Consider the following 12,157-nt stretch of genomic DNA (forward strand, 5'->3'; position numbering starts at 1 on the left):
ATTATTTATATAATAAAAAATATTAAAAAATATATATTAAATATTTATTAGATTTTTGTTAGAATTTTTTTTTTGTATGTTGAATTTGTAACACTTGATTGTTTAGTATATTTATTTTCATAATGTTTTGTTCTATTTTATTACTTAAAAATATTCTTGTTTTAATTATTTGAAATTTTTAGCTACAATACACTTGTAAGAATAGTATATTTATGAAATATTAAACTTAAATAAAAAAGTGATACTTAGTTTTTTTACGTATTTTTCTTTATATTTTTAAGCTAATATTAAAATTTAGGTGTGTAATTGAATATCCAATCAAAAAAACCGATCCATTCCAATTAGTAATTGGATTGGATTGGATTGGATTTTGAGGTCTAATTGGATTGGATCAGATGATGATTTTCCAAATCCAATTACTAATTAGATTGGATCGGATGAGGAAAAAAAGATTGGATTGGATCAGATATCCTACTAATTATATTGAAATGGGTTTTATTTAAGGCATTTTTTTTGCGGTGCGGACGGTTTGAGCTGTTTGATGAACACCCTACTAGTTATATTGAAATGGGTTTTATTTAGGGCATAAATTCTCAACAAACTCCCACTCGCACTAATATAAAACTAGAAGTGCATTTCAATTGATCAACACATTGATGTCTAGATCAAGTATAGTATGTAGTATTATATTTGTAATAGGATCTAACAGGTTGTATTTAATACAAACTTTGTCCACCATTACACCTCCTTGATATTGTGAAATTTCTTTCTATATATTTACTCCTCTTAGGGTATTGGATTTTTTATTGTTTGGCAACTATATCTTTGTCATTAGGAAGTAACACTAGTAGTTAATCCATGACTATAATAATGTCAAAAACTGTATAGAACTTTTCATAGGCTGAATAATTATCTAGTAGTCTTTTGTGCCACTTTAACATTAAGTCTCACTAGTAGAGTCAGAGACTCCAGATTGGTTTTTACACTTCTCCAAAAATCCCTGCTCTACCCCTAGATTAATCACCATCTCATAAGTAGACTTTCTAGCATTAACGCAAGTCTAAAAATCTGATTTGGTGTAGTCTAAGAGTACTAAATGCCACCCTTATCGACTAACATATAGTTCCTCTTTTGATCTTAAGATTTATTTGATTGTCTTACAATGTTTCTTTCTTGGATTAAACTAATACCTACTCATAACTCCCCCTCAACAACAAGTGTCTGGTCTAATGCATACTAGAGCCTACATGAGACTTCTCACTGTTGATGCTTAAGGAATTCTTTTCATGACTTTTATCTTCTTTGAATAGTTAAAACTATTCCTTACATAAATAAAATATATGTCTAGGAGCCAAAAGACTTCATTTAGAGCTAGTCATTAGAAAAATGCTCCAGCATCTTACTAAAGTAAGTTGCTTGTACTAGAGTAAGTAAATTACCAAGTATACCACAAGTCATAAGTTTAGATAATCTCTAAACTATGATACTAGGATCATGAAGTTTTGTTAAGTCCATTGAATAGACTTATTATCAAAATTTCCCTTCTTGTCCTTGTAATAGAAAACTTTTGGTTGCTCTATATGAATAGTTTAATCATAGTTCTCTTGACTTTGCTTCTTAGTTCCTTATTAGGACTATCCATTGCTTGTTTAAACTAACAATGAATTTTTATCATAAGTGTCTTTCAAGTCATAGTAGGGTGAGTTCCTTGAAACCCTCCCACTACAAAAGTTACCGTGACTTTTTTTCTAGGAACACTCATAAGTTGTGTCAATACAACAGAGGCAGTGGGACCATTTTATATAAAATAAGATGATAGAACACTTTAGAATTAAATCAAAAGGTATCTCCTCTACTTTGCTATTTTATTTTCAGATTTAGTCACGCTCTTAGAAAAATAGTATTTGTTGAAACAAACACTTTCTTATCTTAATGACCGTGGGATGGTCCACCCCTAATCATTTTAGAATAGCTATCAAAACTGCAAACCTTAGTTAACAATTTTAGATTTTCTTAAGTTCATGATCAGGGCATCCCTAAATCTAGTAATGGTGTACACTAAGTATATGACCATTCCACCACTCTAAGGTTTTCTTGAGATCAGACTTAGATGGGATGACATAGAAGGTCATTTTCTATCTCTAAGGTATTTCCTTAAAAGGACTCAGGCAGCTGCTGGTAACTAATCATAGACCTTTCATTTTACTCAATATGTGACTCTGAGTTCTGGGGAGGTAAGTTTGGATACAATTCAAAGTTCAACTTAATGATCTTTGAATTGCATAACCAAATATTTCTCCACCCCTATCAGTTCGCAAGATCTTTAACCACTTACCTTAATAGTTTTACCATTACTAGAATTTCATAAAATTTCTTAAATGTTTCAAATTTCTTTATTCAATGTATAATCCAGAGTGATTGTCTAAGAATTTAACGATAACTCATATCCACCCCTAAATGTACGTCCATATGTTTGATTACAGATGATCCATATTTTCTCTTTACAGAGTATGATCTTGTCAAAATCACTATGACCAAGATGCAAATGTCATAGATGTATAATTGTGGGTGTTATTATTTGATGATCTTTAGGTTTAGTTACAATAAAGAGTTCTTAAAATAGCTCAAGTGGATTCTGGTCACAAAACACAAAACTCATTTTCCATACATTTAACATATAGTTTGATCCATTGATAGATTATGGATATTAACAACTTATGAAAGTTATATCGTAGTGTTCAATGTATTCTGGAAACTGAAATTCAAAATTTCGATTTGAAAATTAAAATTTAAAGTCAAAGACATAAAATTATACCAAATATACAATGCGTAATTATTGAAGCTTGGACCACCACTAAAATACTAATTCAACTCTAACTTTAAGACGCCTTTAGTAAGCATATGAAGTAGGAGATTTTTCTAAGCTCGAAGATTTATATCATTATGGGATAGAATATTTAGAATATAGTCATATGCACCGCCCATTTTTATTGAAAAAAATCGAGTGACATCATAAGCAGATGATTTATAAACCTTCTTATCCAATGATATATTATCTTAAATATTATCATAATAATCGTTGATTTTCCCGGGCTCTTCTCCTTGCAGTTCCTGAGCTGATGCCATGGCCAAAACAAGGTCGAAATATTTTGGAAAATCAAGATCTGCTACTAAAATTTTAAAGAAACGAGGTAGAAAGGTGCGATCGGAAGCGACTTGTGATAATCCATTGAATCAACTTTCAGAGATTCTCTCTCTGGAAGTCTCAGATGAGGAAGGAACGAAGGACGAGGATCCTGCTCTTAGGGATTGCTTTCAACCTCTGTTATCCCCAAAATCATCACTGAAGGCTATACAGAGACAAGATGAGGTGCGTGATGACTTTGTTCATTTCATCAAAGCCAATAACCAATGTAACAGTGAACTTAAACAAGGTATGAATTTGATTCCCCTTATCCTTCGATCTAGCTCTGTTGTTCGCAATTTGCGAAATTCGTTCAAAGATTCTGATCAAGGAAACCAGAAGGTGAAAATCACCTTAGATGACATAGAGGAGGAGGTTTTGTTTTTGGCAGCCTTCCATTGTTTGCTATGTCTTAGGGGTGAATCCCCCTCTGCATATACTCGAAGGGTTTGTGAATAGAATTTGGAGGGATAAGGTAGACAGGGTGAAAATGTTCTCTTATGGAATATTTCTCATTCGATTTCACTCAATCGAGGTCAGAGATCAGATACTAAATGGGGGATACATTTTCTTTAATAGAAGGTCGATAATTATGAAGCCTTCGGACCCAAATACTAACTCCAAAAAGGAGGATGTCAAATGTGTGCCAATTTGGATTCAGCTAGAGGATTTAAAATTGAAGTACTGGGGGCAAAAATCACTCTTCAAAATTGTTAGACAGCTAGGAAAACCATTAATGGTGGACTCTGTTACAAAGGAGAGGGAGAGATTGAACTATCCTAGGATTTTAATTGAGGTTCTCATGGATCAACACATGCCTGATATGCTCGAATTTGAAAATGAATTTGGCTCGAACACTTCAGTTTGGATCAAATATGAGTGGAAACCTGTCTCTTGCTCACATCGTTTTAGTGTTGGGCACTCTGCTGCAGACTGTAAGAAGAATGTTGTTACTAAACAGCAGTGGGTTGTGAAGAATGATAATAGGAAGTCTGTACAGGTTGATGGGGAGGGGTTTACAAAGGTTGGCACTGCTAAAAAGACAGTTGAAAAGGGGGAAATCTGTTGTTGGTGCTAGGGGTGTGCATAAATCAATCCAATCCAATGAGAACCGACCGATCCAATTACAACCGACCGCCAAACATTGGATATCCAATTGTGATCAGGTTGAATTGGATGTTATTTTTAAATATCCAATTGGATCAGATCGGATGGTGGATGAGGTGTCTAAAAATCCAATACATCCAACATCCAATCGAACTAATTAGAATTTTCATTTAGTTTGGATGAGTAATTAAATTTTATATTATTATACGTCAAATCTATATGTATATATGAAAATTAACATTAAAGTTTTACTTTTTTTTTCTTGGATTGGATGGATCCAGTCCAATCCAATACATGCTGGATCTAAAATATTGGATAGATCGATCCGATCTGATCCAAAAAATACTAGGTCTAAAATATTAGATAAACCCAAATCAAACAAATAAATATATATGAAATACATTTAATGGATAGAACCGATCCAATCCAACATCCAATGGATCGATTGGATGATGAAATTAATTGGATCGGATCGGATGGTAAAATCTAACATCCAATATATGATCGGATCAGATCTGGATAGGCCTAAAAACATTGGATGTGATCCAATGAACACCCCTAGCTGGTGCTGCTACAAAAGATGTGAAAAATTCTTTCCAGGTTCTGAACTTGGAAGATTCATTTGTTGATACTAATACAACTGATAACTCGGATGTGTTTGCTACAGGAAATGAGTTCAATACAGGAGGAGGAGAACCCTCTCTCTTAAATGGATAAATTGTTATGTTGGAATGTCCGAGGGGCCTATAATCAATCCAAGCAACAATTAATAAAGCGATTTATTAATTTGCAAAAGGTTGAATTGGTTGGGCTTCTCAAGACTAGAGTTAAGGCTCCAAAGCTTGGAACCTTATACTCGAATGTGTTTGAAGGATGGTGCTTTTCATCTAACATAGCTTGGCATGCTGGTGGGAAAATTGTTATAGCTTGGAACCCGTATAGGTTCACTGTTGATATCATTAAGTGCACCAATGAATTGATGCATTTGAGGGTTTCAACCACTGAGGGTTTTAATAGGCTTCTCACTATACTGTATGCTTTGAATAATAAGAGAGAAAGGAGGATTTTGTGGAAGGATCTATGTGATTTAAGTACTAATGAGCATTGGTGCCTAATGGGGGATTTTAATGATATTTTGGCCAAGGAAGAAAGAATTGGGCATAGAGTAAGATCTTATCCAGACTCGGATTTTCTTACCTGTGTGAACTCTTGCCATTTAGAAGATGTCAAAGCAAGTGGGAACTATTACACTTGGACTAACAAGCAACATGGTGAGGATAGAATCTACATTTCAATGTAATCTTATTTGCTATCAATAGAAGATTAGAAGTCATTTAAGTTTACATGTTATTTTCATGTTTATGGTTTAATATACAATTTCTGTTAAATCTAGAACATATTATTGTTCACAATTACAGTGATATACAGAGATATCTTCATAATTGAAAGTAATTGTGATTATATGCTTCAAAGTTTAAGTCCCATGATTTATAAGTGCACTGCATTTACACTGACGTGATAATCAGCGATAAAAACTTACTTACACTTGGATAAGTGGTATGTCATTTCCAGGACATTGGTAAAATATACTAGTATCAAATATATGGAGTATACATCGGGCTAGACCAATATTGACAATGGAAAAGATATCATAAACTTATTGTTATATCTTTCTAAGTCAATATCACTTAGTTGATCTTAATTCAATAGATCTTAATCCTGAGATGGTTAGGTTCTAGCTTAATTGTATTATTAGTGTTCTTTGACTTATTCATTAAAGTTAACCAAATGGATCTTCTCAATACTTATATCTTGGGAACATGATAGTACAATTGAGTTATGTTGAGATTTTATGCCCTAAATAAAACTCGTTTTAATATAATCTGATTTGTTATCAATAGAAGATTAAAAGTCATTTAAGTTAACATGTGATTTTCATGATTATGGTTTAATATACAATTTTTGATAAATCCAGAACATATAGGTACCGTTTGGTAACACTTTTGTTTTTTAATTTTTTAATCACAAAATAAAAGTAAAATTTTTATTTGTAATTTTTTTTTTCAAAAATAAAAATACGTTCTGTAACCACTTTTGTTTTTTAATTTTAAAAACAAAAGTAAAAGTGTGTTTTGTAAAGTTCATTTCTATTTTTATTTTTTGATTTTATTTAAGTTGGGTATAAGTCTGGGGTCGAATTCGGGTTCGGGTCAGAAGCTGGGTTCAGTGCTAGGGCCGTGGGAGGGGATTTGGGTCCAGGTCTAACCGGAGTCTAAAATATTCATTAAGAAAAAAAAATTTAAAAATATTGAAAGTTATTTTTTTTTTTAAAAAAAAATTTTGATTCTCAATTAAAAATTTAAAAAGTAAAAACAGTTTTTTAGAACATTTTTTTGAAAATTATTTTCACTTTTCCAATTTAAAAAACAAAAAACTGATTAAAAAAGTGTTACCAAACGCTACCATAGTTATTCACAATTACAATGATGTAATCACAGTATAGTAGAAGGTAATTGTGATTATATGCTTCAAAGTTTATGTCCCACGATTAATCAATGCACTAGATTTACACTGACGTGATAATCAATGATAAAGTTTACTTATACCTTGGATAAGTGTTATGTCCTCTCTAGGGTATTGGTAAAGTATGCTAGTATCGGATGTATGGAGTATACATTGGACTAGACCAATATTAAACTTGGATAAGATATCCAGAGCATGAAACTCAGGATGATAAGGCTCTAGAACATGCCTTTATCTATTCCGTATATACTCTCTGGCAACATAATAAATCGGTAAGAGACCTCCTCGATGCTGAAGATAAGGAAGAGATTTTTCCCAAGATTTTGGCACTAGAGGAGGTAGACAAAGCTAAGGGTGCATCTCAGGAATCTGGAGCAGTCAATCCCAGAACTACCGTTTCTGTTGGTGAGAATATGGATGGCTCTACTCTTCCAGCTTCTGAAGTGCCTATCTCAACCGAGTCTGCGATCCCGAAGGCCCTATTTGAGGTTCAAATGCAAGATGTGCAATCATTGAATAAATCTGCTTAGCCTTGATTACTCTTGCCTATGACATTATCTTTATTTTCTTTTCTTTTTAGGGGGACAAGGGTCCCCCATTTGAGTGTGCAGAGACAATATATTACACCCTTACCGCGGGATTTTCAAGTACTCGATACTATCTTATTAATTCCTTGGATTTCTACGTTTTATATCATAGAATTTGCTAAGTTTTAATGTTTCCAGCCTCGTGAGGTTCTGGTTCTAAAGGCCTGAACCTTTAGTTTTTTCGATTAAATTCTTAGACTTAAATATTTTTCTTGTGAAAATGTTCTTACAGAAAGGTTTATTTGAAACCTCGAATAACTAATTAACCTGGGCAAATTAATTATTTGAGAATTGAACCTTTTCTTTGCATTTATCACTTATTCTCAGGATTTTTTGAACTTAACTCTTTAATTAACCTGAATCAATTAATTTAAATAACCTGAATACTATGGCCGCGTTAACCTGAGTTAACCATGAAGCCTAAACTTCTATTTTAAGTTAACCTAAATTGAGTGTTTAATGTACGAAACTTGATTCAAAGCATAATAAGGTAGTGTTGGGTTTTATGCCCTAAATAAAACTCTTTACAATCTGATTAGTTATCAATATAAGAAATTTGAAGTGATTGATGTTTGCATGAATTCTACATGCTAATGGTTTAATATGTTTATTGCATTAATACACAAAATCAGTTAAATCCAGATCATATGTTTATTCAAAATTACAGTATCGTCAACACAGTGGAATGTGATTGTGATCATATGAATCAAAAGACTTGGTCCCTGTTTCATCAGTGTTATTAGATTTACACTAATGTGATAATCAGCGATGATGTGTACTTACACTTGGAGTAAGTGTTATGTTCTTTCCAGGACATTAGTAAAGTATACTAGTTTCGAATGTATGAGTATACATTGGACTGGACCGATATTGCAACTAAGTTAAGATATTGCAAACTTACCGTTATATATATCTTTCCAAGTCAATATCAGTAGTTGATCTTAAGATTAAAAGAATCTAAATCCTGATATGCTTAGGCTCAACTCAGGAGTGCTATTCATGTTCTTTGATTTATTAGTTAAGCCTACTTTTAGGTCAGGGTGATACGTATATTTTGGGAACATGATAGTATGATTGAGTGGGAGTGCTGAACATAAATATGGAATCTATAGCTTCTACTGGTGTATAGAAGTCAAGTGATGATTCCCTTCGAGCTTAGCAAATAGAAGTAAATGGATGAGCTCTTGTTTAACTGACTAATTATTAGATCACTAAACACCATTTACAGGTAGCTAAGTGTTTTAAGGGGCAAAATACATTGAGGAGTGAGAATAGTAAAGAAATCCCATCTCGATGTAGATCATCTATATAGAGGATCTTTAAATCATAATAAGATTATAACAATGGTTAAATGAGATAGCATATTGATATCGTGGAACATATAATTGTTGGGTTTTATGCCCTAAATAAAACTCTGTTTCAATGTAATCCAGATTATTCAATATCAATAAAGTAACAGAAGTAATTTTTCATTCATTTGTGTATGTTTAGTTCACTTAATCAATTGCTTGTCTATTTGATTTATAAATTCATCCAAACCCCTTTTCACATACTTGATCATGTTTATTGTGTTGTCAACACAGTGGAAAATAAACATGACTATGTGAATAAAGTATTCCTAGATTTATCAGAACACTGGATTTCACTGATATGACAATCTACAACAGAGTTTACTTACATTTGGAGAAATGTTATGTTCTTTCCAGAACATAGTTAAAGTAAAGCTCAGGTTGGATGCATGGAGTATGCATTGGAATGGACCGATATTGAACTTTGAATTAGATTTTGAAACTTATAGTAAATATCTATTCAATTCAATATCATAAGTTGATCCTAGATCACATGATCGAAATCCTGATATGGTTAGGCTCAATTTCAAGAGTATTATTCGTGTTCTTTGATTTGTTAGTTAAGCCTAATCTTTAGTCTGGGCAATACATACATTTTGGGAACACGGTAGTGCGATTGAGTGGGAGCGCTAACATAAATATGGAATCTATAGCTTCTATCTGGCGAATAGTAAGCAAAGGGTGATTTCCATTGAGCTTAACCAAACGAGATAAATGATTGAGTACTCATTTCACTTAGTTGAAATATCATTTATACAGGGTTAAGTGTTTTAAGGATAAAATACATTGTAGGGTGTTACGGTAATTTAGTCCCTTTAAAGTGTAAATCATCCATATAGAGGATCATTGATCACATTAGGATTATAACAATGGATAACTAATGATGTATCTATATGGTGGAACATATAGAGTATTCTATATACTGAGAGTGCAATTCTGAGTTCTATGTGTGGATTCAACGAAGAATTAATAAGTCAGTGAATTTAAGTGGTAAATTCTAGATCTGCTTATTGGAAGCTCGGATATATAGACCCATGGTCCCCTCACTAGTTGAGATAATATTACTTGTAAGACTCATTTAATTGATTTTAGTTAATCAATTAAAAATTCTCAAGATAGACTTGTCTATTTGAGAATTTATCACTTATTAAGGGCAAAACAGTAAATAGAGATTTTGAAGGGCATATTTATTAATTAGGAAACTTTAATTAGTTTCATTATTAATAAAATAAATGACAATATATTATTTGATAATTAATTTTAATTATTAAATAATTAGATTTGACATTTATGTGATTGAACAAAGGAATTGGCAGTTTTTGACAAAACAGGAAACTATCAGTGTAGGAAAAGGAAAGTTGGAAAAGTGGCAAGCCTTGTTTCCACAATGCCTAGGCCGGCCACTTAAGCTTCCTTTTCTCTTTGATTTTTCAATTCTAAATGTCAATCATAGCCCTGGGTGGTCTTCTATAAATAGAAGGTAAAGGCTTCAGAGTTGAACACAACTGTACAACCTTTTCACAACATTATTCTGACAGAATTTTCTCTCAGAAAATTCTCTCTGAGCCGCCACCCTCTCTCTCTCTCTCTCTTCCTTCACTGTTTCGAAATGTATAAGTGCTAGAGTAGTGCCCACACACATCAAGTAATACCTCAATCATAGTGAGGAAGGCTGTGTAGAATTGAGAAACAACAAAGAAGGACTATCGGGCTCAGATCTTGATTATACTCTGCTACAGAAAGGAATCAAGGGTTAGAGATCTGAGTGGGAGGAGACATATATTCCGCTGCAATCACTGTAAGATTTCTGATACTCTTATGTGTTTAATTTTCTATCGTTTTAGAAGTTCATATTTAGGTTGTTAAATCAACATACTTGTTAGTAAATCTAGATCCTGGTAAAATAACTTCCAACAACTGGTACCAGAGCCATGGTAATTGATTTGCTTGCAAGAAATTTGGACTTAAAACGATTTGCTTGTTTTTTGGATGGTATCATGTTGCTTTGAGTGTCATATCGATGTTTGATTGTTGTTTGTGAATTCTGGGAAAAACAGTTACTTTTCTGTCTCTGTAATTATTTTTATTGGATAGTTTGGAAAATTCTAAGCAATTTCTTTTTTTACAGAACTCGATTTCGATTTAATTTGAATTAGTTATGAATTTTTGAAAATTGGAAAAATCGGGGTGATGGGCACCCTCATCACGTGCGCGGAATGGCTGCTGCAGCCTTCCTGTGCCATGATTTCTCAGCCACTCACCGCAGATACGCGCGCGGACGGGCATGCATGGCATGCCATCCGTACAGTTCATCCAATTTTTCAATTTTTTTCGATTTTTCATGCTATTTAATGGAATTAAATTCCAATTTTTTGTGTAGTTTTGTATGTTGATTTTTGTTTTTCAAATTTCAAATCTAATTATCAGAAATAAATTAATTTTAATTTTTAAAATTAATTTTAGATATTAGTGTAATTTGATTTTGAAAATGGGAAAAATCAAGTTTTGCTTACCTCTTTTCTTATTTCCTTTAAAATTTGATTATTTTATTTTTTTTAAGGTCAGATATTAATTTTTTTTGGTAACTTGACCTTAATTAAAATAAGATCAAAATAATCATGATAATTTTAAAAGAGGAAATAAGGTATTTTTGTTAACTTTTAAATTTTGTTATTTTTTAATTAAATTAAATTGTAAAACAAGAATAGGGTATATGTTTACCATTTTCTATTTTATTATTTAATTTATTAAATGGCATGAAATTTAAAAAGGAAAGTTAGCAATTTAATTTTGAAATGACATTTAGGTTACCCAAAACCTAATTTTTCAAAATGGTAGGTTTAATTTTAATTTTATTTTCGAAATAAATGTTTAAAATTAAATAAATCCTACATCCAACTATCCAAATCTAACCTTGTTGCAGGAGTATGTGATTTAGATTGTTTGTAAGTTTTCTAAAACCTATTATTGCTTGATCTAAATTGCCTTGGTTAACTTGATGATAGATCCTATGATCTAATTTTAACCAAAGGTTCAATTGATGATAGATCAAGTAAATAATTTGTAACAGGTAATTTTTACAAACTTCTTTCATCTGTGTATGACCTAGCAACATGATAGGATCCATCCAAATGTATATGCCTGTGTGAGCCTATATGTTTAATTTCTATTATAGATACATATAGGTTGTTGTTGCTAAATAAAATATCATAACTGATAGATTTTATTTAGGCTCATTTAGTTGTGAGCCTATTCAATTAATAACAGTTATTCATTTGAAGGTTAAATTCCTCTCTTTTGGGCCTTGTGTGAGAGTTGGGAGCCTTAGAAGTGGGTACGACATACTGGACCCAGCCCCCCCTCACATGAACAACCCCAATTGTGAAGGCCCATTTGCCTGATTTGGA

The sequence above is a fragment of the Cannabis sativa genome, chromosome 3, assembly GCF_029168945.1.
Source record: "Cannabis sativa cultivar Pink pepper isolate KNU-18-1 chromosome 3, ASM2916894v1, whole genome shotgun sequence".
Taxonomy (NCBI): Eukaryota; Viridiplantae; Streptophyta; class Magnoliopsida; order Rosales; family Cannabaceae; genus Cannabis; species Cannabis sativa.